We start from the raw sequence: 13744 nt of genomic DNA, 5'->3' as shown, positions 1-13744 counted from the left end.
TCGGGGCACAGCCGCGTGGCCACATTTGCGGCTCGCCCGCCAACGCATCATGAGGACGCGGGTAGGACCTCCCCCCCCCCCGGTCTCGTGGACCTGGCCGCTCCTCTAGCTCCCGCACACATTTGGCCTACAGGCCTGTCTGCCTCCTTGTCTCTGAGGGTGGCTTCTTTCCTTTGCTTTTGTGTAAATGTGTGTTGGCGCCGTCTGTGAAGTAAAGCTGTATAAGTGTTGCCGTGTGTGCGCGTAGTCGGTATTAACTCTGCGTCGTTGTTGCTTTTATTGTTTTGGTTGCTTTATGTGCCGGGAAATAAATGTGGATTGTGTGAACTGTTTTCCCGTTTCGCTTCGTCTTTTCTCTAATTGAATCTCCATCCTGTTTCACGTAAAGCAGGCGTCGGCAACCCAAACCAGGCCGCGGGCCACTGGGCCACGTTCGGGCCACCTCGCGGGCCGCACCCCCCTCCCAACCCGAAAATATAACAAACACACCTAAAATCAATGATAATAAATGTAATTGTAAATTGAACCTTAAAACCTTCAGCCATCTGAAACAACAACGAAAAAATATTTAAGACCAAGTTAAGTCGACTAGAAGCGAAAATAATTTATTGTGACGTACAGAGACTGTGATATATGTGGAAGAATCATATGTCTACATATGTTAAATTTGCCGTCTGTTCAGAAAAATGTTTCGCGGGCCGCACCTAATGGAAATCCGGACAAGGCGCCACGGGCCGCATTTGGCCCGCGGGCCGCAGGTTGCCGACCTCGGACGTAAAGGGTTCATAGTGGGTGCAAAATGCCCGGTAAATAATCTGAACCGTCGAGGTCGACGATAACACCGCTCGGTTATCCCGATAGTACGGAACGGGCCGCCCAAGCGGCTCGTGTCCGGAGTCGACCTGCGGCGAGGTACGATCGCCCGGTTTACTATCCGCGTGGGTACTTAGGTAGGTCGAGTTTGGCGGACAACCCTATCCTACGCGGGTGGCCAATTGGAACGATTGTGGTGAGGTCGAAAGGCCCACCCGTGACTGGCTCCGGGCGATAGTTCTTGGAGGGTCACGACTGAATTGTCCGTCCGGTGGGCGACGTGCCGCGATCCAAGTTACGTGGCCATCCGCACGCCGGCGGGCGCGAATTCGCAACAATATATATGTATGACGTACAGCACCATTGCCCTGGCGGTTGTTACAGATATGTTGAATCAGTGTTTAAATTAACATATTGTGCATCACTCATGACTCACTCACGACATGTACATGTACATTGTGAGAACAGTCCCATCCAATACGGTAATCATCTATACATCTCATATTGCACTTTACATCCGAACACGAGAATGTTTTTACTCTTATAAGTGATTCTTCACAATTGAGAGATAGGGCCAAAAACGATGTATAGCATGATATCTCAAAACGTTGTGGACGGATTATGACATAACAAGGTGGCTAAGTTGGTTCGGTGACAAGAACAAGCCGATTAGATTTTGGTTCAGGTCCGGATGCAGATCTGGGGTCCCAATGGAATACAAAACAAACTGTTAAACCTGGTGGAGGTGTGCACTCTTATGAGTGTCATTCTGGTTACTACAATAATTACAGCAAAGTGTTGCATCAAAATACCACTAAACTCCACATTCACCACGTTTTAGCTCTACTATATACTACTGTACCAGTTGTTATTGCCGAGTCTTTCTTCGACGTCGTCCCGATTGTTGTGAACTCCAGGTATTTCATGATCTTCGGTTCATACATGTACAGCCTCACAGCACCTTTTACATCATGATTTTGACTATCATCGTAATCTGAGGATTCTTGATCAGAAAATTATTTGTCAAATTCACTTTCTGCTGAGTCTAAAGCGAGTTGTACGGACATTATCCTTTGCATCCTGAGATGATCATTCTGGTGATGACCACGCAGATGACGTAATGACCATTGGTGGTTTTCTGGAATTTTTTTGAGGTGGTACCCACTGGGTTGGCTTTTTTTCACTTTAACACCTCAAAAATTATTACAATTAAAAAACACATTCAGTTCTTTGTTTATTACTTAAAAATCAATATAATCACATCAAAAATTTTTTTATGATTCTGCAGACAATTTATGTGCAGAGTAATAGGCGAAATGAAGTTGGATTTTTTTTTTTTTTTTTTTTTTTTTTTTTTACAACTTGATGAATACGATGCATTTTTTGAGAACATATGGATAGTCAACAACGTACTTTGCTCTGTCGCAGATGGTTGTTTCATCATTAATTGTGTATAATCTACTTTGCATTTAACTGGAGATCTATATTTGTTTTTCTTTTATTTTTGAAATGATAATGTGACTTCCATTTGTAATTGTGATTGTTTTTTTTTATTATTTTGCAACCTATATATAATTTGCCGGACCTCAAAATGTGTATTAATTTTTCATTACACCCATTGGTTGGCTCGCTGGCTTGACTCCACCCACAATTGGAATCTGACTCCACCCCTGAAAAAATATATCACACATCTGCCATTTTGTTGCTCTGTTAGGCCCAATACATATTCAGAAGTATTGTATTCACAATCGCCATGCCTTCCCAATAAGTTTTCTACCACTGAGCTTCATGCAATGAGAGAGTAACCGGCCTTATGCTTTGTGCTTAACACAAAAGATGCCAATAAAGCTGAGAACTTTTGATTCCACAGATTCCTGGAGTCAGAGGTGATGGAGGTGTACTGGCCCAAAATGAAGAGGAGTCCACATTTGAACTGTGGACAGAGCCTTGTGATTCATTCTGATTTTTCAAGCATTGGCTGGGAACGTTTGAAGATGGTCCCAGAGGTCATCATTCACTAAAAGAGTTATTGCTGCAAAAGTAAATAACTTTACAAAGAAATGATTTAAAAAAAGGTGAGGCATTCGATCGCAAATCGGATATAATTATGAATGGACATTTGCATTTGCATTTACGATTTGTTAAATCGTATTTATTTAAAAATATGCATTTAACGCAACATATACCTGTTACTGTAATTACCTGTCTCCAGTCATAATTCCTAATTCCCTGGACATCACCCTCATCCTTCTTCCTCTTCCACTCTCCCCACAAGACCTCCTCTATATAGGCTCAGACTTTGCATATCGAGTTTATATGCTTCCAGAATTATTTCCAATAAAACATATAAACTCTTCATGGAAATGTTCCAGACACACCTCAAATTCTTCGACAGTATGTTGTGGATCAAACTACAAAAATAAAGATGTGTCTAAATTACAGCTCAGTACATGCAAATATATCCACTTCAACAAGCCCACAACACAGGTGACAATGTATCCTCGTCCAAACATGCAATAAGTACAATGTATTATGAGTCAAGGGCTGAGAGGATGGCCGAGAGGTACGCACACTCTGCTTTAGGCTGTCTATCCGAGGCTCAAATCCCGACCCAGCTATAAACTATCATTCCTTTGTTTCATGGGCAGGATGATTTATCAATGTGTGTGCCATCTCTTGGGTGGATGTTAAACGGGAATATCATCTGCTGACATTTGGTGGATGTTAAAGACCCCATGGTGTCCTTTGTGAAGATTCGGTGAGCTCTCGCCGGCACCATGGCCAAATTCCAGCCGTAACTACTGCTGGGAAGGCAATAGCAAACCACCCAGCATAACTCTTGCTCAGGAAGCTGCTTTGGCGGCACTCCACTCTTTGCAGAGTATGGTCTATCAGAGAGAGAGAGATTACGAGTCATTGTTGATAGGTAATTGGGGGTTTAATGGGTGGATGTGGAATGTTTTGGGATTGGCTGATCTTGTGATTGTTATGAAGAAGTCACAGACTTTAATGTGATTGGCATATTTCGAGCGAGACCACTGTTCCTCTATGATACCATTCCTGATGCCTTGTGTGTAAACACAGTCAATGTATGACATTTCTTGCTGTTTTCGAATTCCCCATAAAAGCTTCCAATAAATTCCGAATGCCATTGTCCCGCATGCATTGCAGGTGATATATGTACATGCTCCTCCACGAGCCTTAGAGAATTGTAAGTAACATACAAGAAAGGAAGCCAGACTTATTCCAGTTAAGTCCATTTTTCAGCCCATTATTGTCCAGCAAAATGAGTTTTCATCTCGTGCCATACAGACAGTGGCATAAAGAGTCAGGCCACTGTTACTTCTTTTCCTCTCTTATGAGTTCATGCCTAAAGAATTGCAGCATCTATTCAGTGATCTGTTGGTTTTCATATGTAATGAGCACGGATTCCAAAAGGCATTGTTACCTCCACCACCAAAGGTGGATGTCTGTTTGTCTGTCTCTTTGTGAGCAGGACATCTCAAAAAGTTATTGACAGATTCAGACGATATTTAGTGGACAAGTTAGGTGTGCTACAAGGACCAATTGATTTGATTTTGGTGAAGATCTGGATCCGATAAGTTTTTTTAAGCGATTCTTCATCATTGAGAGACTGAGCTAAAGACGATATATAGTCGGATATTTCAAAACGTTGTGGACGACTTTTGACAAAACTTGGTGGATGAGTTGGTTAGGTGACGAGAACAAGCCGATTTGATTTTGGGGTCAGGATGCAGATCCGGCCTAACAGTGGAATACAAAACGTAAACTGTTCAGCTTGATGAAGATATGTGCTCTACAGAGTGTTGTTGGCCTGCTGTTGGCTTCGTGGTTAGGGTGGCTGGCTTGGGATCCTAGGTTCCTGGGTTTGAGCCCCGTTTTCCACTGAATTAACACCAGGTGGGGTTGACTTAGCCTGTCATCCTTCTGAGGTCAGCGAAATGGGCACTCGTGTACTGGTAATGGGGGCCCTGCATCAGCGGCATAGCTGCGTCTCTAAGCAATGATACAAGCAGCAGCATCTCCAAGGCTGCACACGTGTGTGTGTGTGTGTGTGTGTGTGTGTGTGTGTGTGTGTGTGTGTGTGTGTGTGTGTGTGTGTGTGTGTGTGTGTGTGTGTGTGTGTGTGTGTGTGTGTGTGTGTGTAGTGTCGTTCTAGTTTTCAAAGTATTCAGTGTGTTGCATCTGATCACTTGGCAGATTCATTGGATCCTGGTTCCTGACTGGTGACATCCATCTCAGCTTACCAAGAATGGGTTGCCATCAAAGCACCCTTCTCTTGTGAAACTAACAAAATGCTGTCGAACAAGTGGGAGTGGTACAGGTGGGTAAAGTTACTCTATCTTTATACACTTAAAATCATGAACAAGTAAGTGACAAAACAATGTCCACAAAAGATGAGTATCTTTCTCTTATCACGCGACAGAGCATGCGAAATGCGATGAGTGGCAAGTTTTTTTATTATTATTATTTTTTTTGGGGGGAGTGGGGGTTGGGGTGGAAGGAATACTTTGCAACACTATCCTCAAGTGTTAGAGCTTCATCGTCTTCTTGTATATAGCCAGCGTTAAAGCTTATTTATTGGTATGCAGCCTGTAGCTGCTTGGCTACATCATTTTCTGGGAGCGCAGCTGTGCCACTGATGCAATGCCCCTGTTATAGCATGATGGTACTCATTTTGCCAACCTCAGGATGACAGGTTGAGTCAACGCTACCTGGTGTAAATTTAACAGTCCAACAGGAGCTTGAACTCAAGACCCCAGTCTCTTAAGCGAGCCACCTTAAAGCAACACCAGGCCGCGCGTTAAAGCTGATGCTTTTTAAATGCGTTTTCAGTGAGCAGAAATTCCTGCCCATTTTGAGTCGCTGTGACATCATGTTAGTGATTTGTCAGATACGTTTACTGAACTTCTCTGCAATGCTCAATGGATTTGGATTTTTTTCAATCGAAAAAAAATATTGATTTCACTGTCGCTTATATCACTCGCCTCTGAGCCATCCAGCCTGAGTTTGAATCTTAGCCGAGCAGCAAACTGTCTTTCTGATGCCTCACAGGCAAAACGAGGCATCAATATGTGTGCCCCCCTTCTGATGGACATTAAACCAGGCATTCCGTCTGCCAGTATTAATTGGTGGACGTTAAAGATCCCATGCTGTCATTCACGACGAGAAGGCGAGCTATCGCCGGCACCCTGAACAAATTCCAAATTCCTGCCCTGACTTACAAAGGGAGGAATATAATCAGTGGCACAGCCGCTCCCCCAGCCACTGATGCAACTCGCAGCCTTGTGCTGCATCAGAAAGAAGAAGTTGAAACTTCTGATTAAAACAGGATTGTCTACTAAAATTGCCATTCCGTATATCAAAGTTATTTACAAGTGTCCCTTTATTATTGAACTATTGTGTATTTTGGTTGTTGGGTATCACCACGTCGAATTTTGCTTATTGGTGTTGCATAAAAAAATGCGTATTTCACATCACATATTAAAATACGCAATTTGGTGTCTGTCTGTCCTTTTGACCACGATGGATTTGATCGTTACTTGTCCAATCTCAACCAAACTTGACAGGAGGACTAAGGGTCACACATTGGAGGTTGTAGCGACTTATTATGACCCCCTCCCCAAGGGGGTTTTCCACCTTGGGCGAAATCCGTGTTAAGGTGTATACCCGTGTTCAGATCGCTAGTCTTGGCATTTTTTTTCAAGGCCACTTCTAATAACAAAAGTAATAACAACAATAATGATATTAATAATCATCTAAATGCACACAGTACAGCCAGCTTTACATCCTCAAAACAGTAGCATGATCTTAAATGCAGCACCTCCTGCAGGCACTGCACCAGGTCGGCAGTTTAGTGGGATTTAAGTCCACAGGGGATCAAATTAATGAGCATAGAGTTTAGAGGTAAGCACGTGACCATTTGAACCATCCTGCGATTTCTCAGCATTCATTCCCGGGCCTTCCATGGGGGTCTCCAGTCAAACCCGGCTCGACGATGTGATACCTGATGGGATGCAGTGCATTCAAACCAATGAACATCCTGTAGATCTTCCTCAATTTATTTGATTGTCTGGAGAGGTTTTACAGGGCAGCAAGTTTCTGTGCAACATTGAATCATTATCGAAAAAATTCGTTTTGAAGATTGCCTTCAGTGCCTGGCAAAGGCTTCATTCCTTTTGCTAAATTTGTAAATTCTTTAATTGCATGAAATGAATCGTTTTAATTGTTTACATTTATTATTATTCTTTTCTCATGTATTACTGTATTTCATTAATTTCTCAATTATTCCCATTTAACCGTCAATGTTGTGAAAGTTTCACCAACTGCTGCCATTGTTTGGGTAAAGTTTGAACATTTTGAAGGTGAAACATCTCGTACAAATTGTTAGATGTACAAAAAACGTCCCTGCTCTATTTGATCGGCAGTCCTGTCCAATTTTCAGGGTCAACCTGCACTAATTATTATGGTTTCCTTTGCGAAAGCTGAACACTTGAAAGTAACAGTGAGAAGAACTTGAAGCGTTTTCATCACACTGACAAGGGAGACTCCTTACATGAAGTATTCAAGCAGGGTAAAACTTTCTCTTAAAATGTTAATATCAAGTGAATGATCAAAACCACAAATTTTAATGCTCTATGATTCTTTTACCAGTCACTTTATTGTTTCTTTTTGTTACTATTCTCTCCGATATACTTTCCTTTTCACTTAGCGTTCACTTACTTAATCCTCCCCCTATAGGATAGGGGAGGGCTTATACCTTGTTGTCGGGTTTGTTTCGACATTTAGTGCCCTCATTAAACCAGTACTGAAAATTTATTTTTTGTATATTTATTTTTATTTTTTCATTATTTTTATATTCATGCATTGCCAACATAACTCGCAATTTCTGAGCTGTATCTTGAAGCCAGCTGGAACTTTCGTAATAAATTTTGCACCAATAATGTGAATAGAAAGTATGCCTGGGTTTCCTTTTTTTTGACCTTGACCTAATTTTAAGGTCGTGAACTAATTATAGAAATTTTTACGTTTTTACCACCACTCGACTAATTCTTATGCCTGGTGTTGGCTTAATGGTTTGGGTGGTGGGCTTGGGATCCTATGATCCTGAGTTCAAATCCCACTCTGCTGTTGAATTAATACCACGTGGGGTGGACTCTGCCTGTAATCCTTCCGAGGTCGGCAAAATGAGTGCCAGCTTGCTGGTATACTGTGTCGGAGTGGCGACCCGTCCAGGATTGTGTCCAACAGCCAAGGAGACTGTTTAGGCAGCACCAACGCTCTGCACAGAGTATATATTTTGTTAGCCCCAATGCTAACAAAAAAAAAAATTCATAGCCCCAATGGATGGATTAATTCTTGTGCAATTGGAAAAACTTGCCTTCTCTAGATAGCCTAGACAAGAGCAAGGTGCATTTATGCTTTATTTGAATCATACCTCTCCGGGTTAAAGGTCAAGGTCAAATCATGGTCTGAAAGAAATAACGCACTTTTCAGCGGTGAAGCTGCTTCAATATATCATTATTTATGTGCATCCATCCTTCAAAATAACGAAGAAATAGAACCTTTATACGACAAATTGACCCTTTTGACCCTTTAGTCTACTGAGGACCTTGAAGACCCAAAAGACCCTGAGGGCCCAAAAGACTCAAAAGACCCCGAGGACCCAAAATACCCAGATAACCTAAAAGTCCCCAAGGACCCTAAGGACCCAAAATACCCAGATGACCCAAAGATCGAGAAGACCCAGAGGACCCCAAAAAATCCGAGGACCCAAAAAACCAAAAACTTCCCGAGGACACAAAATACTCAGAGGACCCAAAAGACCTAAAAGTCCCAGAGGACCCCAAAACAACCCGAGGACCCAAAATACCCCGAGGACCTAAAAGTCCCCGAGGACCCAAAAGACCCAAAACACCTGCAGGACCCAAAAGACCAAAAAGTACCAGAGGACCCAAAAGACCCAAAATACCTCGAGGACCCAAAATACCCAAAGTCCCCGAGGACCCAAATGGTCCAGATGATCCAAAAGTTCCTGAGGACCCAAAAGACCCCAAGGACCCAAAAGTCCCAGATGACCTAAGTCCCAGAGGACCCCAAAACAACCCGAGGACCCAAAAGTCCCCGAGGACCCAAAAGACCCAAAACACCTGCAGGACCCAAAAGACCAAAAAGTACCAGAGGACCCAAAAGACCCAAAATACCTCGAGGACCCAAAATACCCAAAGTCCCCGAGGACCCAAATGGTCCAGATGATCCAAAAGTTCCTGAGGACCCAAAAGACCCCAAGGACCCAAAAGTCCCAGAGGACTTAAAAGACCCAGATCACCCAAAAGTCCCCGAGGACCCAAATGACCCAGAGGACTCAAAAGACACTGAAGACTCTGTAGACCCTCTAAAATTCCAGTATAAATAGATGAGGTGTGTGTGTGTGTGTGTGTGTGTGTGTGTGTGTGTGTGTGTGTGTGTGTGTGTGTGTGTGTGTGTGTGTGTGTGTGTGTGTGTGTGTGTGTGTGTGTGTGTCATGTTTTTCATGGAGTTCCACTGGAGTGTTCTGATGTGGAATGTGATACACCAAAATAGTCATGATCTCCTGAGTTGATTTGGCTCATACAAAAAACCCAGAAGAATTCCCATGTTTTAAATGCATGACATGTTAAGGTGTATCGGGCAGCAGTGCAGCAGGCAGGTATGCAACAAGGCCTTGAAAACCAATGAAAATTTGGTTCAATGGGACAACGGGTCCACTAGTAATTCTAAAAGTTTCTGAAGGGTTATTCTAAAGCATTCCAAAGGGTAACTCTAAAGGGTCACGCTAAAGGGTTCTAAAAGGTAAAGTTTAGGCATATTTGCAATTTCGTGTATTTTTTTTGTTAAAAGCAAAAACTCACTTGATTTTGTAAGAAGGCATCATAAGCTTAAAAAAAAAAATTAGGGTGGCATTTTTTCTGAACATTCTAAGGGTATGAAATCCAAGATGGTCCAAAATGGCCGCCAAACACTAATAATTTGATATCTTCGCGAATACATGTGATGCAATTACAAATGAAGTATCTAAATATGTTTTCTGAGACCAGGAATCTAATGGAATCATCAAATTTATGTTATATGTATGATCTGCATGCCAAATTCCAAAATGGCCACTGTGCACCCGCAATGTAAGCTATACCTTCTCCCTTTGCATGCATTACCAAGCCAACAGGATTTTGTAACTACAAACCAAGTATCTACCTATTTAAAGACATGTATTTTTCACAAAGAATACATAATTAGCAAACCAACAAACAGATCTAAATAAAATTAAATACTTGAATTACTGTTCAATACAGTGTTCAATCTCTTAAATTGTTTAAACAGGAAGATGCAAAAAGTCATACTGGTTAAATGCCTGGCTTTCATTTAGTAGTTTTAACAATAGATATCAAGTGAATTATTATTTTGTGAATGTCATAGAAAGTAACACCTCAATCTTCACAGTCTTCATTTATCCCTGGTTGGACAGTTTTGTTATTGCAGCTGAAAACCCAGCATCCACAAACTTCCGTACATGGGATATTGTTCTTGCGACAGCTGCACCTTCCTTCGCATCCACGTTTGCACCCGCACTTTATGAGGTGCAATACTGCTTCAGGAGCTGGTGGATTCAAACAGCGAACTGGAGAGAAGTGACTTGAACCTGCATCAAATGTCCAACCAAATGCAGTTGGTGCTGGGAGGCATGGGTGAGTTTCACAAGATTTTCTCCAAATCATGGATATGTAATGTGCCCGACGAATGTGTAAGTCCAGTGAGCCAGAAGTTGGTGTGAGGTTTTCTCCTTCGGCTGCACGATTTGAGTAGAGGAACCATCGGAGCTCATTCACTTTTGTGTAGATTCATATTCACATTTTGTGTAGCTCATTCACATTCACAACACAGGGTGTCATACTGTGTTGGTGGCAATCGTATTAGTGGTGGTACAAGGGCAATGTTTGTCTTGGAACCAGATGGAGACAACAGAGAGTTAAAGGCGCCCCATGTTCCTGGATAAGTAGAGCTTGATTTTACTTCTACTTCACTTTCTTTGAAGTCCAAACAGCCAATAATCCATGCCATATCCTTCTCTTTGTTTGGCTGTGAGCTGGACTTGCAGGAATTCAGTGTGCAAACACACTTTTTGTTTGTTGGTATTGGTTTGTCACATGATAATATTTCACATGGAACAGCCTCCTCTAATGTTTGAGACCTTGATGACCGATCGATATCAAGTGGTGTTGCTGGGGATTTGTCAGATGCAGTCTGATATACAGCGGTGGCAGTGCCATGGAGTGTGTTCATGCCACAAGGCGTGGATTCGAGAAAATCTATGTTGTCCAGTGCAAACCAAAAACAAACATGTCGTTAACCAACCAAGGTGGCCGATAAATTCCTCCCGTGGATTTCATCATTTCAAGAACAACATTTGCGACTGCAGTCTCTATTTCCATTCCCTTGTTGTACGGGACGGTGATGTCTAGTTTGCCTAATGTCTCCACAAGGGCCTTGGACCTGGTGTTTTTGTGCACATCCACAGCTAAGCTGACGGTAAGGGGAGTCTCAGTGCGGTGTTTGCAAGCGACTTCTTCATGTTTTGTTTCATAGGTGACCTGCCAATCAGACTTGTATGCACATACGAAATGTTGTGCCAGCACAGATGCACTTTGGTTCATAGATTCGGCCCTGCTGATTGTTTTAACCTGATGTAAACCTTGGATAGCATGCTTGCAGAAGAGTTAAAGCAAAGCAGGTGGTTCATAATTATCAAATGTTCCTTCGAATTTCCACGGGTTGTGCTTACAATGTCTCTTCTCAGTATTTTAGCTGCTTTCAGAAGGACTTTCACATCTTCTCTGAGGTCTTTTGTATCGGTGGCCAATGCACCAGCTCACAGGGTTTCCTTGGCTTTTGTAGAAAGTACTTGCTCAGGTTTGGTTTTGTCTGGAGGCCTGGTGAAGTGCACATCAGCGATATTGTCCAAAATCAGTTGCTTTAAGTATGGTTTGTATCGCAGATTGTCGGGTAAAGGGAACCCATTGGCTTCTAGCAAACCAACATATGATTGTTCAATGTCCTTCATATTCAAAGCTGAACTGTTAGATGTCATTCATTTCAGTTTCCACCATGTCGAGCATCTCCAGGTCAGACACTAACTGTGCAAAATGAACATGCTGTTTTGGAGGTCTGTTAGCTTTTTCTATGTCTCGTTTTGCATGGCCTAAGCACAGAAGGTGATACTTCATGTCCTCAGCAACTGCTGTAAGATCAGGTGAGCCTACAACATTGCTCAGTCTGACTTTCAAAAGTTTTCTGTCTGTTTGTTGACCAATGGCTTTTAGCTGAGCTCCCATGTTTTCAGTTGAGACGTCGTGCAATTTGTCTGCTTTGTCTTCCTGACAAATGACACATCTCCTTGTCTCCTTGTCGAAAGCCTGATTTGTCGAAAGCCTGGTAGATCGCTGTGATGTGGAACCATTTGTAGATGCAGCATCAGATTTTGGCGGTCGTCCTATTGTCTTCTGTTTTACATCACTGACGCTGCTTGTCGCTTGTCCTTTCTCATATCTGATCTTGGCTCGTTCAATGCATGTTTTATTTGTGAGATCCTAAAAACATGTCTTGTGGTATGAAACACCATTCTGTAACAGTTCATGGGCAGACAAACCTTTTATGCGATTCTTTAATGCAGAGAATTCTGTTTCCCCATATGAACATCGAACATCAGTTGTTGTAATTACTTTCTCTACTGAAGGAAAAGAAGGACGAAGCACATAGTTTGTATAATCTGTTTGCTTGCTGCTCAACTGGCAAATAAAGCATAGTTCAAAATCCACCATTTTTGACTTCTTGTTAGATGAAGACTCTGCCATTTTGGTTAATCCAAGGTCTCTTAGCTATGTTATCATGGGTTATGGTTGCTGTGGGTACGTGCAGACTGCAAAAGAAGAAAATAATATGCTAGTACACCATAAAATGGACAAGTGGAACCTTAACATAAAGCGAACAAACTGCTGCCGATGACTGGATTTGAACGTCAATTTTCCGGCCGCCATGTTGAAATAAAAAGGCAGCCTCAGTCTCAAATTGTGCAAAATAAAAAGATTATTAGTCAGGTGAAAGTTATTGTTATTATAGTCACCTCTATATACAAGTTCCAAGCGAAACTCATTCACAGTGATTATGGCATGATCTAACGATTAATTAATTAAGCTCCACCACATCCAAGCCTTTCCTGGAAAATCCTCTATGCATTATCCTATTATACAGCGAGACAGTTTTCCCGGAAGATTTTGCGGTGAAAGCAAAAGAAAATGTTTCGGTCTAGTTGAGAGTGGTTCCAAGCAGTTCATGCTTTAAAAAAAATTTAAACCACATCAAGTTGATTTTAGTGTCAAATTTAGGGTGTTTTGCTATGGTGGCGGCCATCTTGGATTTCAGGCCGTTAGAATGCTCAGAAAAAAATGCCACCCTAATTTTTTTCATGTTTATAGTATCATCTAACAAAATCAAGTGAGTTTTTGCTTTTAACAAGAAAAATACACGAATCCTTTTTTTCATGACAAATATGCCTACACTATAATTCTAAAGGGTAATTCTAAATTGTAATTCTGGAGGGTTCTATAAGGGAAATTCTCAATTGTAATTCTGGAGGGTTTTAAAGGGTAATTCTTATGAGTTTCATTCATTTCTAGGCTTTGCCTATTTCAGATTTAAAATGCCAAACTGAACCGTTTCCTTCGGACATTGGTGCGATATATATATATATATATATATATATATATATATATATATATATATATATATATATATATATATATATATATATATATATATATATATATATATATATATATATATATATATATATATATATTGTGTCATTGCTCAATTTTGC

The 13744-nt window shown here is 41.6% G+C and overlaps 1 long non-coding RNA gene and 1 pseudogene across 1 annotated transcript in view; one reads left to right on the top strand and one right to left on the bottom strand.

The window, feature by feature from the left end:
- The window catches only part of LOC147022771 (uncharacterized), a 121641-nt gene extending 113898 nt beyond the window's left edge, over positions 1-7743 (top strand). Inside the window, exons 3-5 of the long non-coding RNA XR_015059702.1 lie at positions 2684-2888; positions 5035-5158; positions 7280-7743. This is a non-coding gene — a long non-coding RNA (uncharacterized LOC147022771). The remainder of the gene's footprint in view (positions 1-2683; positions 2889-5034; positions 5159-7279) is intronic.
- Positions 7744-10228: 2485 nt separating this feature from the next.
- On the bottom strand, positions 10229-12239 carry LOC147022770 (uncharacterized; annotated as a pseudogene).
- Positions 12240-13744: the final 1505 nt, after the last annotated feature.

The sequence above is a fragment of the Eptatretus burgeri genome, chromosome 7, assembly GCF_056783735.1.
Source record: "Eptatretus burgeri isolate ZD-2024b chromosome 7, Ebu_testis_v1, whole genome shotgun sequence".
Lineage (NCBI taxonomy): Eukaryota > Metazoa > Chordata > Myxini > Myxiniformes > Myxinidae > Eptatretus > Eptatretus burgeri.
Note: the sequence above shows the minus strand (reverse complement) of the source record. Positions and strands in the feature narration are given on the sequence as shown.